At 38.1% G+C, this 14,554-nt stretch overlaps 1 protein-coding gene across 1 annotated transcript in view; it reads left to right on the top strand.

Annotated features, from left to right (window-relative positions):
• Positions 1-14,554, top strand: part of LOC150096148 (ribosomal biogenesis protein LAS1L-like) — a 266,535-nt gene that overhangs the window by 800 nt on the left and 251,181 nt on the right. The gene's annotated exons all lie outside the window — the stretch shown is intronic.

Genomic DNA, 14,554 nt, shown 5'->3' with positions numbered 1-14,554 from the left:
CAACTGAGTCAATAATTCATCATACATCTATAGCCTTAATGACGAGGCTTCTATTTCTAATACAAAAAGAAACGTCAAGAAAATACAGAGAAGGATAGGACTAAGCATCAACAGGTTAGTCTTTCTTAAATGTTGCAAATTCCACGCTGTCTTTCCTAAATTTATTTCCTTCAAAGAGAATATAACAACAGAACGTGCGAAGAGAGTCTATCGTAAAGCTAAATTAGACCTACTGGCTGAAAGAATCTCTAATACAAAACGTAATCTCTCTTTTCTGTTCACCAAAAAAGAACTTTAGCCCAAATACTAGAAGAATCTTTAGATAATGAAAGCTGGCATATCTTTAATATGAACTGTGAATCTCAAGCAGCCCAAATACAATATGATAACAAAGTAAATCTTATCAGAAAATTTGAAACATTAAAAAGAGTCCTAAATAATAGGAACGTCTCAAAACTACACATCAACTTTGACAAAGTTGTAATTAACAAATCTTCTCAATACTTTCAGTTGAAGAAAAAAGCATCCTTAGTAGAGGTCTAAATTTTATTCCTTCTTCAAAATTTATCCCAAAAGAATCACTCCTTACCAAAATAGAAAAAGCTACTTCATTTCTCCCTTCACAAGAAGCAAAACTTCTGCGTATTGAATCCATCTTTATTATTAATAATGCAAAACCACCCACAGATAACATTACTTCGACAGAATGCAAAGTAATTAAGAGTTTAAAAAATAACAGAGATATAATTATTTTTCCTGCAGACAAAGGCAGTGCAACAGTTATCTTCAACTCTGAAGATTACCAAAATAAGATGCTTGAATTACTACAAAGTGATATCTACTCAATACTTGAAAGAGATCCAACTTGAGAACTTCAAAATCGTACCAACAACTTATTGAAAATAGACAGAAGCATTGAAACTATCAGCTGCATTGTGAATGGAGAACCTATAGAACAAGTAAAACATTTCAGCTACTTAGGCACGATTTTTAGTGAAGATGGTAAATTAAATATGGAAATAGATAACAGATATCAACAAAGCTGGTATGATAGGAAGTCAACTGAATAAATTTATATGGAATAAGAGAGAAATTAGTCAAAACAATAAATTAGCTGTATACAAGACAGTGTTCAAACCAGTTTTAACTTATGGATCTGAGAGCTGGGTCAGAAGTAAAACACTCGAAACGTTTGCCTGTCTCTATGCTCTCTCCATTCTCTTATTCCGCGCATATATGGAGTTCCAAAAATCCATAAGGAAAACATCCCACTACATCCCATTATGGAAGGTATTGATTCCCCTGCATACAAACTTTCTAAACATGTTGCAAAATACAAAACAAAACAAAATGAAAGTAAATAAAAAATAAAGATGTTACAAAACATCTTTATCAATAACACAGCAGACTTTGTTTCATACATTATGGATGTGACAGTTAATGAAAATGAAATCATGGCTAGCTTCGACCTAATTTCCTTGTTCACTAATATCTCAACAGACGAAATCATAACATTACTCAAGGACAAGTTATCCAAAAAAAATGTTGGCCTTACTTACCCATTGCATCAAGTCCAGTTAATTTAGATTCCAAGATACTATATACAAGCAGTCATGGTCTGGCGATGGGTAATCCTTTATCCCCTGTTCTTGCAAATATTTACTTGGAGGATTTTGAAGCCAAGGCTATCTCTTACTTTACTTTAACACCTAAAGTTTGGAAATGTTATGTGGATGACGTTTTCCTCATTTGGAGCCATGGACATGATTCCCTAATGGATTTCCTGAAACATCTCAATAGTCGACATCCAAGTATAAAGTTCACAGCAGAGCTTGAAACTGATAGTTCCCTACCTTTCCTAGATGTGAAACTGACCCAGTCTTCTGGTAAACTTAAAATTTCGATGTATAGAAAGCCTACACATAACAACAGATATCTTCATAGTCAGTCCCATCACTTCCCTCCCCAAAATCTTGGAATAATTTCTACCTTGCGACATAGAGCTCGCTCTCTTCTTGATGACCCAAATGAACTTCAAAAAGAAATCAACTATCTCAAAGCTACTTTCGTACTTAATGGATATTCTAAAAGAATTATTAAAAGATTCCTTCTTAATCCTCCTAGTCATCACACAGAAGAAATAAATACATTTAAAGGCAATATATCTATTCCTTACATAAGTTCAGTTTCACAAAAATTAGCCAAGGTTCTAAAAAAATACAATATCAGAACTTCGTTCACTCCACTTCAAAAAATCTGCTCCTTAATAAGCCACCCAAAACCATGTCATCTTCATCTTAAATTTCCTGGTGTGTACAAAATTTGGTGTGATTGTGATATTCCTTATTTTGGCCAGACAGACAAATCTATTGAATTACACATGAGGGACATTGCTTACAAGAGACAGCGAGCCAGTGCCTTATCAAGCCATATCCTTTTCTCGGCTAATCCTAATGATGAAACCCCAAGACATACAGTCCGCTGGGACGGATCTACTAACATCTTTCATTGCCATGATGAATTGGAGAGAAAAATCGTAGAATCTAGGGAAATCATCCTCAATCCTGAACATCTAAATAATAACTTGAGCTACAACCTCCCAGATAGTCATTCAGTTGTAATCATGTACTGGCATTCACGTGATGCTGCAAGCATGCACTCTCCTAACAATACAACAAACGAAAGAACAGCTTTAAATACAACTACAACGTTTTCATACTAATTATGTGTAGAGACTCTCTATGTTGTTCATAGTTTTTTTTAACCTTCAGTGTTTAGTGTTTTTTCTTTTATAATGTCACCTGATGAAGGCTGTTATAAACCAAAACTAGTCATGTTTTACTATTAAACCCCCTTTTACCTAACTCTCGGTTTAAGTCATTGAACTCTTTTCACAATATGTATATATATGTGCGTGTGTTAAAGATGCCAAGCTATTTTAAACCTGGTTTTACTCCATTTCTTAAGTAAGCAAACAGACAAATAAGTCAAGTTTGCACCTGCACGTATTGCAAATCTAGCTGACCCTCAAAGTAGTGCAAGACAAGGCAACTCATGGTAAAGGTAGAATAAGCTCTGATCACTATTCTTAATATTTACCCTTAATGCACAGCCCATCTCCTTGAGGAAATGTATGATGCTATGTATTAAAGGCAAGGGGGGGCCACTACCCAGACCGGTTTCAACCTTATAAGCTCTGTATTACTAAAATCTTGATATTTCTAGCCTTGCTCCCACTGATGAGACCTCAATAAAGGTCGAAACCGGTCTGGGTAGTGACCCCTTTTCCTTTAATACATAGCATCATGCATCTCCTCAAGGAGATGGGCTGTGCATTAAGGGTAATATTAAGAATAGTGATCAGAGCTTATTCTAGCTTTACCATGAGTTGCCTTGACTTGCACTACTTTCAGGGTCAGCTAGACTTGCAATACTTGCAGGCGCAACCTTGGACTTATTTGTCTGTTTGCTTACTTGGGAAATGGAGTAAAACCAGGTTTAAAATAGTTTGGCATCTTTAACATTTATTATACCCAAGGTAAAATACTTTCTACATATATATATATCAGATTGTAGATTTCGCCGGTTCATGAGTATGTTGCTAAGAGTTTATAAGGCAGAACACTGGAATAAGATAACATTTATTTTAATTAAACACATGATGTTTTATCCTAATTGTATATTTCTTCAGGTTTAAACATACAGACTAGTAGACAAAAGAGCGAAGACTAACAAAAGTGACTTAATGTCTTCTTAGTAGAAATTAATGACTAGAAAAGTATTATTTCTACCCACAACTAGTTTAGCCTTCTTAGAAGACTTCCCCGGGGGCATGAAAAGAGAAATACAAATATATATATATATATATTACAAGAGAACAACAATTATATATTAACTTGCAAATGCAAAATTAACATGACATTTGAAGCCGTTCTGGATGCCATAGCTGTTCTCTTGCAATGTACACTTTAGTATTTCTCTTTTCATGTTATGCACCCAATGAACTCTACTAAGAAGACGAAACTAGTAAAATAGTTTTTCTATTTTGGTATCTCTTCTTCTTCTAGACATTAAATTTTTTTAATTATGTCATATAGCCTAGTAAATTCATTGCATTATATATATATATATATATATATATATGTGTGTGTGTGTAGAAAGTATTTTACCTTGGGTATAATAAATGTTAAAGATATCAAGCAAAGATACCAAGCTATTTTAAACCTGGTTTTACTCCAATTTCCCAAGTAAGCAAACAGACAAACAAGTCAAGTTTGCACCTGCACGTATTGCGAGTCTAGCTGACCCTCAAAGTAGTGCAAGACAAGGCAACTCATGGTAAATAAGCTCTGATCACTATTCTTAATATTTACCCTTAATGCACAGCACATCTCCTTGAGGTGATGTATGATGCTATGTATTAAAGGCAAGGGGGCCACTACCCAGACCGGTTTCGACCTTTATTGAGTTCTCATCAGTGGGAGCCACTGACACACACATATACATATATGTGTGTGTGTGTGTGTGTGTGTGTGTGTGTGTGTGTGTGTGTGTGTGTGTGTGTGTGTGTGTGTAGTATTTACTGGGGATAACTGACTTATATAAGTCAGTTAATTTAGAAAAATGAATATTATATCTCCAGACACTTAAGTATTTCTTTTTTCATGTTATGCACTCAATGAACTCTACTAAGAAAACAAAACTAGTAAAATAGTTTTTCTATTTTGGTATCTCTTCTTCTAGACATTATTTTTTTTTTAATTATGTCATATAGCCTAGTAAATTCATTGCATTATATATATATGTGTGTGTGTGTATATTTATAGTATTTACTGGGGATAAACAAGACGCAAACTCTATCAACGTACACAGGCCCTACATAATCTCCGAGGTTTGGAAGCTTCACAACATAAAATTGAGGTCACAACCCCGACCAATAGGTGATAACACAAACATTTCAAAAGCAGAAGCACCTACCCGACCTGACATAGCATCCACTTCCTCCATGTGTTCAGACGACGACCAAGAATAGTCGAAACGGACTGCACCCCATCAATCCCCCTTCCCCCCCCCCTCTAAAAATCAGTTGCTGTTTTCAACCCCTTTCACCCTTTCCCACCTCGTATAAAATAAAAAAACACTCCACCCATCCCTTATAATATATATGTGTATATATGTTATTCAAAAAAACCCGGGTTTTTTCCATTTGTATTTCAATTCTCCCACTTGCCAAAATACCCCCCCCCCCTACACACACACAGTAGTTTGGACAACGCGAAAGAAGAAGAGCCACAACACTCAGAAAAAGGTATGTGCAAATTTCTTGTCCTCTATGCAACATATATTTATTGATAAATATACATCTACAATGCCCTAAGAATCCGTGAGAAAAGAGCCAATGGCATTTGAACTTGGGCACTCCTAAACAGAAGCAAGCAAATAGCCGTAAATATAATAATGTTTATATATATATATATATATATATATGTTAAAGATACCAAGCAATTTTATCAGCTAGGTTTTAATCCTTTTTTTTCCCAAGTAAGCAAACAGACAAGTAAGTCAAGTTTGTGCCTGCACGTAGTGCAAGTCTGAGGCAACTCGTGTTAAAGGTGGAGTAAGCTCTGATCACTTTCCTTAGTATTTTCCTCTAATGAAAAGCATATCCTCTTGTGGAGATGTATGATGCTATGCATTAAAGGTAAGGGCCACTACCCAAACCGGTTTCGACCTTTATTGAGGTCTCATCAGTGGGAGCCAGACCATAAAAATGCCAAGGGTGAAGTAATGCAGAGCTTATAAATTTTACCTAAACAAGTTGCCACAAGGTGCTTTGACCTTATTACATAAAAATCTTTGGAAGAGAGCAAGATGTAGAAAGTTTTTTTAACTTGGGTATACTATGTTAAAGATACCAAGCAATTTTATAAGCTAGTTTTAATTCCCTTTTTTCGCCCCAAGTATGCAAACAGACAAGTAAGTCAAGTTTGTGCCTACATGTAGTGCAAGTCTGAGGCAACTCGTGGTAAAGGTGGAGTAAGCTCCGATCACTTTCCTTAGTATTTTCCCCTAATGCAAAGCACAAACAATAAAGGTCAAAACCAGTCTGGGTAGTGGCCCTTACCTTTAATTCATAGCATCATACATCTCCACAAGGGGATGTGCTTTGCATTAGGGGTAAATGCTAAGGAAAGTGATGGGAACTTACTCCACCTTTACCACGAATTGCCTCAGACTTGCACTATGTGAGGGCTCAAACTTGACTTACTTGTCTGTTTGCTTACTTGGGAAAAAAAAAGGATTAAAACCTAGCTTATGAAATTGCTTGGTATCTTTAACATAGTATACCCAAGTTAAAAAACTTTCTATATATATATATATATATATATATATCTCCAGACACTCAACCGACATGAGACCAGAGAAATTTCTAATGAAGAAGAAAACAGAGGCTTCCATATATTAGCTCTATTTCTATAAAACTGGCAAAAAATACTTAATGAATATAAAACGAAAGTAGTATTTCTCTCCTTTATTAAAATGAGATCACTACTCGGATCTGCAAAAACCTCAACATAGCCCACTTCTATATCCAAATGTTTATAAGCTATGGTGAAGTTTCCAGTCATCTTACTATTACAGTAAAATGAGTAAAAAAACATATTGAAGAACACATCCAAGATATTGAATACCATATTAGTAAAGGCTCAGCTTTGTCATCACATGTGCTCTCATCAGCTGACCCACAAAATGCTTCACAATTGAGGCATCAAGTATCGGATAAATTGGAACTATTATTGTTGCTATGACACAATGAGAGAAAAATCTGGGAGTCTTTGCCACAACTGCCCTTGCCCATTCACTGTTATCACCACTTACCACTTATATTCACTCAGTCTCAACTTTCTCACCCACATGCTGATCATTCCCATACATTCACTACTACTTATCACATTCATCTGGGCTCCCCCCCCCATTTTCCTGTTCCTCTTGCATTCCCATTCTTTCTTCATCTCTCTCACTACTACTGTTTCCATTGCCAAGTGCCTCTGTCTCTTCAATACCACTCTCCTAATCTTTCACTACATCTCTTACTTCTGATCTCTTGCTTGCATCACATACTGCACTTCCATTTTTAACAGTTTCTCCAGTAGACTCACTCCAAAGCCACTCAAATGCAGTCCATCAAGTCTGTATAATTCCATTCTTCCCTCAAATATGTGCCATACATCCACAAACTGTACTACATTAATGATTCTGGCTCTCTGTCTCAATTCATTATTGTGATACCTTGGCAACACACTAACAACCCTTCCTGTTATACTGTTATTATTATTATTAACAGACCTCCATGGTGTCAAGAGACTCATCTTGGGAGGTCCCACTCCTATGTGAACAGCTCATCATACCTTGACTTAAATGCATTCACTGTCCCTGCACACTCACTTCACTCTCATGCAATGCATTCCAATCACCCACCACTCTTCATGCAAACTCCTCACTCCCTTGCTTGCACCCACCTTGTACAGCTTCAAGGGATGGCCTCTTGTTCCCCCCCCCATCTCCAGATATTCTATAAAAAATATCATCCATGCTAATCTGGTAATCACCCCTTTTCAACTTGTACGTCATGTATCCCTTCTGCCTTCTATCCACTAGGCTCTGTAATTTGCATTCTCTCAATTTGTCCTCGTATTTCACTTTTCAGAGACCAGAAACCAACTTTGTCACTTGTTTCTGGACTCTCTGCAACATCTCACCAAATCTGTGGACAGTAATTCATATTTGGCTTGATCAAAATCATACAATGGAATCAAAGCATCCTTACCTCCGCATGTTAGTGTTTCTGCATCATTCCCATAATCCGCTGCGTGTCCTCACAATTTTAGCAAAATGACAACTCTCAAATCCTCCATCTCCTCTAAAATATCCCATCTTTGCTTCCCAAATTGTAAAACCTTACATTTTGCAACATTTAACTGATATCCCCACATTTGCCCATTCACTCTATTTAGATCATCTTACAACTACATCCACTCTGCTTCTTATAACTCTCCCCATCCTTGCATCATCTGCAGACAACTGTATATCACCATTTAAGCCCTTTTCAATGTAATTTATTATTATTATTATTATGTGACACCTCCAAGGAGTCCAAAGACTCATCGAGGGAGCACCTACTCTACAGCTGTCCATCTCCACCACTTAATCCACCAACTACAAGTGAATCGCAGCTATCATCATCATCATCTACACCAATGCTGTTTACTGCCCACCACCATCACTATTATTCATTGTCTGTAAATTGTGTGTTCTTGTAGCTGATTTCTCTGTATGCAGGATGTCGAATAAACCCAAGTTTCTGGGAGATAGTGGCCCAAAAACAGATCCCCAGGACATGCCACTAGTGCCTTTCCTTTTCTGGGATACCCCCCCCCCCTCCCATATACACAACCTGTTGATAGCTATCACACAGCCAATCTGCATTCTAATGTACTAATCTACTATCCAACCCATCTGTTCCAATTTAACTGCTAGTTGTGACAACCTATTGAAAGCATTTGCAAAATGTAAATATACTACTGTATATGCATCCCTTCTTGTCCAATGCATTTGTCACCTTGTCATAAGTAAGCAAGCAGATTGCTAAAATAAAACATGATCTTCCTTTAGCACCCATGCTGCCCATTAAAGAGCATTCTCTTGTTGTCAACCCAGTTCTGAATCCTTGATTACAACTCCAAACAAGCTGATTGGCTTATAAATTTGAAGTCTTAGTCTTTATGAAGCAGAACAATTTTGCCATCTTTCCACTCCTTTAGAATTTTGGCTAATCTAAGACTCATATTAAAAATGTAAGTTAAAGCTGTTAACTTCCGGGTACATTCTCCTCAAGATACAGGATGAAGTCCCATGGTCTTGTTGACATCAACTGTACTTGATTCCTAATATATACCTCCTGCTCAATCAGTACTCTCCCCCACCATTCCCATTGCTCTCAAATTCTGCATTATGTTACAATCACAAGGATGGAATACTTTAATGAACTGTTCATTTAATACCTCTACTATATCCTCCTCAGTGAGTGTCATTCTCCCATTAGCATTGTTCAACATCATCCTCCCATAATCATTCTTTCTTCTAATGGCCACATATAAAAATACTCCCTAGGATTTCTCTTAGTGTCATTTGAACCACAACTGAAAGAAATGCAATTTTACTGTGGATTTCAAAAATTCTTCCACAAAAAAAAAACATCATAAAAAAACAACAATAGAAATTCAACCAAACAACCCACTAACACTAATTCTTACCAAAAAAAAAAGTTTCCACATTCACTTCACCAACATCCATGGCCTAAATGCAATATAAACAGTCATGTAAACCAGAACCCCAACCGGCAATCTCAACAGCCACTCTCCAACTCAACTGCCCAAACTACACATTACAGTTCTTTCTGCCACAAGGGGGGGGGTGGCACTTGTGCATTGATCAGAACTGACATACCATGCCAGAGACTGTAAATCCTTGAATCTCCACTGTTTGATCTGCTTTGGCTCAAAATTTCGCTACCAAATCAATGAGGAATGCATGCTACTGTATATGAATCCCTCCTTGTCCAATGCATTCATCACCTTGTTACTTATAACATATGCTTTTCATATGCTGTCTCTATCACTCTCCAAACTCTGTCAACCACTCCGACATCTTCAACTCTCTCTCTCTAAAGCTTGACTGTTCTGCAGTCTAAATACCCCAGTAATGAGGTCATCCTTCTTGAGGACTTCAGTGCCCACAATTCATTTCATATTGGCTCCTCTTCTCCAGTTTCACCGTTCAAGTAGGCAGGGATGTAAAGTGTTTGCCATATGACATATCTCAGATCATCATTCTTCCTACCAGAATACCAGACAACCCCTCCCAATTTGCCATTGCTCTTGACCTAACAAGCTTCGCTTCCAGGTATACTGTGGTTGTTGGTTCTCCTCTTGCCACCTCAGACCACAACCTCATACAAGTCTTTTTGCCAAAGAACAACCTTCACCCACCAGTTCACAGTTTCGTGTCCTTTGGCATCACAAGGGTGCCAACTGGGAGGACGTCTTGTATTCCTTCTTCCCATGGTTCGACTACTGCTTCAGTTCTGATCCAAACATCTGCTCAGACTGAATAACAGAAATCATCCTCACAGGAATGAAAGCTTTCATCTCTTATTCTGCTCCAAATTCTCAGCCACTATCCAAGCCTTGGTTCTCAAAAAAGTGTGCCAATGCTGTAAATGAAAAATCCTCTGCTTACCAAGAATGCCTCAAGGCCAAAACTCCAGCTACCCACTCTGGCTATGCTGCAGCTTGCAACAGTTGCAAAAGAATCATCACCAAGTCCAAGTCAGACTTTAAAAGGACCAAATGCTGCAATCTTGCCTCCTGCTCAAATGGCAGTTGCTCCCTCTGGTCCCCTTGCTAAGGCCATTTGGCTCAACTTCTGCCCACTCAGGTTTCCACCACTCTCACATCCCAATGGTACTGTAGTTACCTGACCTAAATACAAGGCCAACTTACTGGCATCACTCTTCTCTTCCAATTCCTGCATTGATGACCTGGGCAAAGTTCCTCCCACTTCACAAAGAATGGCTATCTTCATGTCTCCGTTAGTCTTCCGAAAAAAGAAATCCAAAGAATCCTTAATAACCTGAACACAAACAAGCCATCTGGTTCTGATGGTTCAAGGTCCAACTCTTGAACCTTCTAGAGACATACCTACTAAACAGTGACCAGCAGTATGGATTCCACCACTTGTAATCCACATCTGATCTTGCTTTTATCACCCACTTCTGGACTCTGGCCATGGAGAAATTTGGAAAAACTCGTGGTTACCCTCGATATTTCAGAGGCATTTGATCGGATTTGGCACTTATCAAATCATCCTATGGTCTGCTTTCCTCACTCTACAACTAGATTGCCAACTTTCTTACTGGTCGCTCACTATGTGTCATGGTGGATGGTTTACTCTCCTCAGATTTTCCTACCACTGCAGGATTATTCCAGGGTTCTGTTCTTTCACCCACTCTCTTCCTCCTGTTTATAAATGACTTGTTCTCACAGACTTCCAGTCCTGTCCATAGTTTTACCAATGATAGCACACTCTATTCCTCCTTTTCATTTGACAAACCTTGTAGTGCTCAAGTATTAGAATCCTCAAGATCTATCATGGCCAGGGAACTGAATTCAGATATCCTAACTATATCCCAGTGGGGTAAGGACAATTTTGTAAACTTCAATGCAACCAAAATTCAATTCTGTCTGATCTTGCAAGAAAGAGCTTACATCTTGCTCCTTTATCTTCAGTAATACTGAGATATCTAAACACAATTGGATTTCTCTTCTTGGACTGACCTGCACCTACAATCTTTCCTGACACAACCACATTTTAAGTATAGCTTCTGCAATCATCAAAAAACTTGGTGTACAAGGATACTACTTCACACCTTCACAGCTGCATATTCTATACAAAATCCAAATCTGCTCAGCCATGGAATATTACTCCTATATACTAGGGTAGCGCACCAAATTCCTCTCTAAGATTGCTCATTCCATCCAGAAGAGGGCAGTCTGGCTAATTAATGATCCTTTTTCTTATAAAACTACTTCAATCCCTCTCTCACACAGACTTTCGGTTCTGCCTTGTGCCTCTTGAGCACTATCCATGAAAGTATCTACAGATACTTTCATGGATAGTGCTCTGCTGACTTGGCCACTATTATTCTTCCACTCTCCTCCAAAATTATAAAACAAGAGCCACTTCTAACTAACACCCTTTTACAGTCCATCTTGAAAATCACTGAACTAACTTCACTGCCTCCTCTTTCATTCCATCTACTTCTGTCCTTTGGAACGGTCTCCCCCCCCTCCAACTCTGCCTTCCCTAAAGATTATAACCTTCAGCTGTTCAAGCAAAATGTGAACAGATGCCTCCTTTCTTCTATTCTTCTTGCCTACACATGGCACAAATGTGCTATAGATCTTGTGGCTTTTCATGTGTGGATCAGATATATAAATAGTGATGGCCTATCATAGCAAGACATGGAACATAACAAATAAGGAAGAACAGAGCTTAATAACAACCCAAAGGGCAATAGAAAGTAGAGTCTTATAATATAAGCAAGAAAGATCATATATGACACACGAAATAAGGATAAAAAATCTGAATTCAAAGTTGTAGTAGAAGTTATTTATAACAGCAAGAAAATAATGGGCAGGATATAACACACACACATGCAAGACAATAGATAAATTTCAAGAATAACAGACTGGTATCCCAGACACAAAAAAAGAAAATCTGGTAGACCATGAAGGAGATGGGAAGATCCTATATTTAAGTTAGTCGGAGGGAAATGAAGGAGATTGGTTCAGGATAGAGAAAGCTGGCATCTTTGTGAGCCAGTTATGAAGAAACAACTGAGAACATTGGTCCATCATGGAATAGATGATAAAGAACAGGTATTAGTTCATATAGATAACAAACAGGTGTTGGTTCATACAGATATATATAGCTGAGCGTAATATAGATATATTATCTATATTATACCCAGCTCACATCCACTCCACACCATGGAAGCAAGGCTGTATGCAGTCAGTTCAAAAAAAAAAATCCTTCAAATTATAAACCTTTCCTTTCATCGCCATGTATAAAGTAATGGAGAAGATCATCAACAGTCAACTTCTTCAACACCTGGAAAACATCATCCAGTCAGCGACCACTAATATGGTCTTTGTCAATCAAGATCCAGAGCAGATCCTCTCACCTACATCACCCACCTCTGGACACGTGCCATAGAAAGGTGTGGGGGAACCTGTGAGGTTGCACTTGACATTTTCAAGGCATTTGAATAGTTTGGCATTGAGGGTTTCTCAGCAGATTGCCATATTTCCACTTCTACATTCAGAAGATATCATTGTAAGATCATGTAAAGACAAGAAAGATCACCTGACATCATTTTTCTCCTACATCAGTGATCAAGGTAAAGTATCCCCCCCTTCCCCCCACCAAGAATTGCTCACTACTCTCTTCCTCTAGTTCTTTTGACAAAAAGACAGAATAATCATGAGAAACTTGGATACCAACAAAGTTCCTAATCCTGATGGTATATCCCAGCAGATGTGCTTAAAACTTAGGCTCCATTATGGATGGAGCACAATATATGGAAGTACAATCTCTCATACTCATCTGGCATTTATCCTTCAGCATGGAAACTAGCATATATCCAACCTCCCAAATAAAGGAGATAAAAGCCAGCCATCCAACTGTCATTCCATTGCATTCCTTTTGTCAGGAGAGATTAGAAGTCCTAGAAGAAACATCTTGCATGCAGATCTGTAGTGTTTTGTTGGGTACTGAAGTTGACAAGATTGTCCTCATCTGAAATATTGTGAGATGAGCACTTAGAAATGATTATGAAAGATCTTCTAGCTTGGGATATATGGACCTTGCAAGGCAACGTTTGTGAAATGAAAAAGATGAATAGCGCATACCATCGTCAAAGAAACCTGTGGATAGGATTTGAGGTTGGTGATAGGTCATTTATGAATGGATCAAACAGCATGGGCAAAAAGTATAGATCATTTCGGTACTCTGACATTGGTGGAGAAATCTGAAGAAAAGAATCCACCCTGATACGGTGTGAATGCCCAAAGAGGAAATTGACATTTCACTTGCAAAGTAGATCATATGACAGTAATTTAGTAAGCAGGTCTTTGTACCAGTCATCAAAAGCATTGGAAACATCTAGAGCGACTGCATTCTAGTGGCATAGATATTACTACTCTCAGTAGAATCCAACATCACCCATATATGGATTAAAACTTTGGAAATGTTTGGTGAAACCCATGCAGTTTTCCTTAATGATTACAACCTTCACTTATTCCAAAAAACATGATAGCAGGTATTGTCTTTCTTCTTGACCACTTGCCCATACATTGCACTGATGTGCTGTAAGTCTTGCAACTTCTCGCATGATAGACTGATATATATGAGTGCTGTTGAAATTAAAGCTTAGAAATAATATTAATAATTCGGTATAAAACATATAAATTTCTCTAAATATTTCTCTCTGTTAGAAACAGAAATGCTTGTTTGTTTACACTCATGAGCAGTTGAATTAGAGATACCTGCCGTTCCCAGACAAATGGAATACTGGCTCGTGACGGGGATGTCATCAGACCTTGTACTGACCATCTGAGTGATAGTCGAGCACAGAATGGGGAAGACTCAAGATCTCAGCGAATTTGATTGGAGCCAGACGTCTGGGGCACTCCGTCTCCGAAATCATGCAGGCACCGGGCTTTTCACGGGCCACTGTGTCAAGAGTGTACCGTGAGTACATGGAATCAGGTAAAACCACAGCCACCAGAGAAAACTGCCATAGTGTACAACATGTCGATGACAGGGGACAGCGTCGGCTAGCTTGGATGGTAACAGCAGATAGACGTGTCGCAGATCACTTGCCAATTCAATGCTGAACAACAACGACGTGTGAGCAGCCACACCATCCAGA

Source organism: Typopeltis vanoorti, chromosome 19 (assembly GCF_054136105.1).
Source record: "Typopeltis vanoorti isolate ZY-2024b chromosome 19, IOZ_Tvanoo_1.0, whole genome shotgun sequence".
Taxonomy (NCBI): Eukaryota; Metazoa; Arthropoda; class Arachnida; order Uropygi; family Thelyphonidae; genus Typopeltis; species Typopeltis vanoorti.
This window is presented reverse-complemented; position numbering and strand designations above follow the sequence as displayed.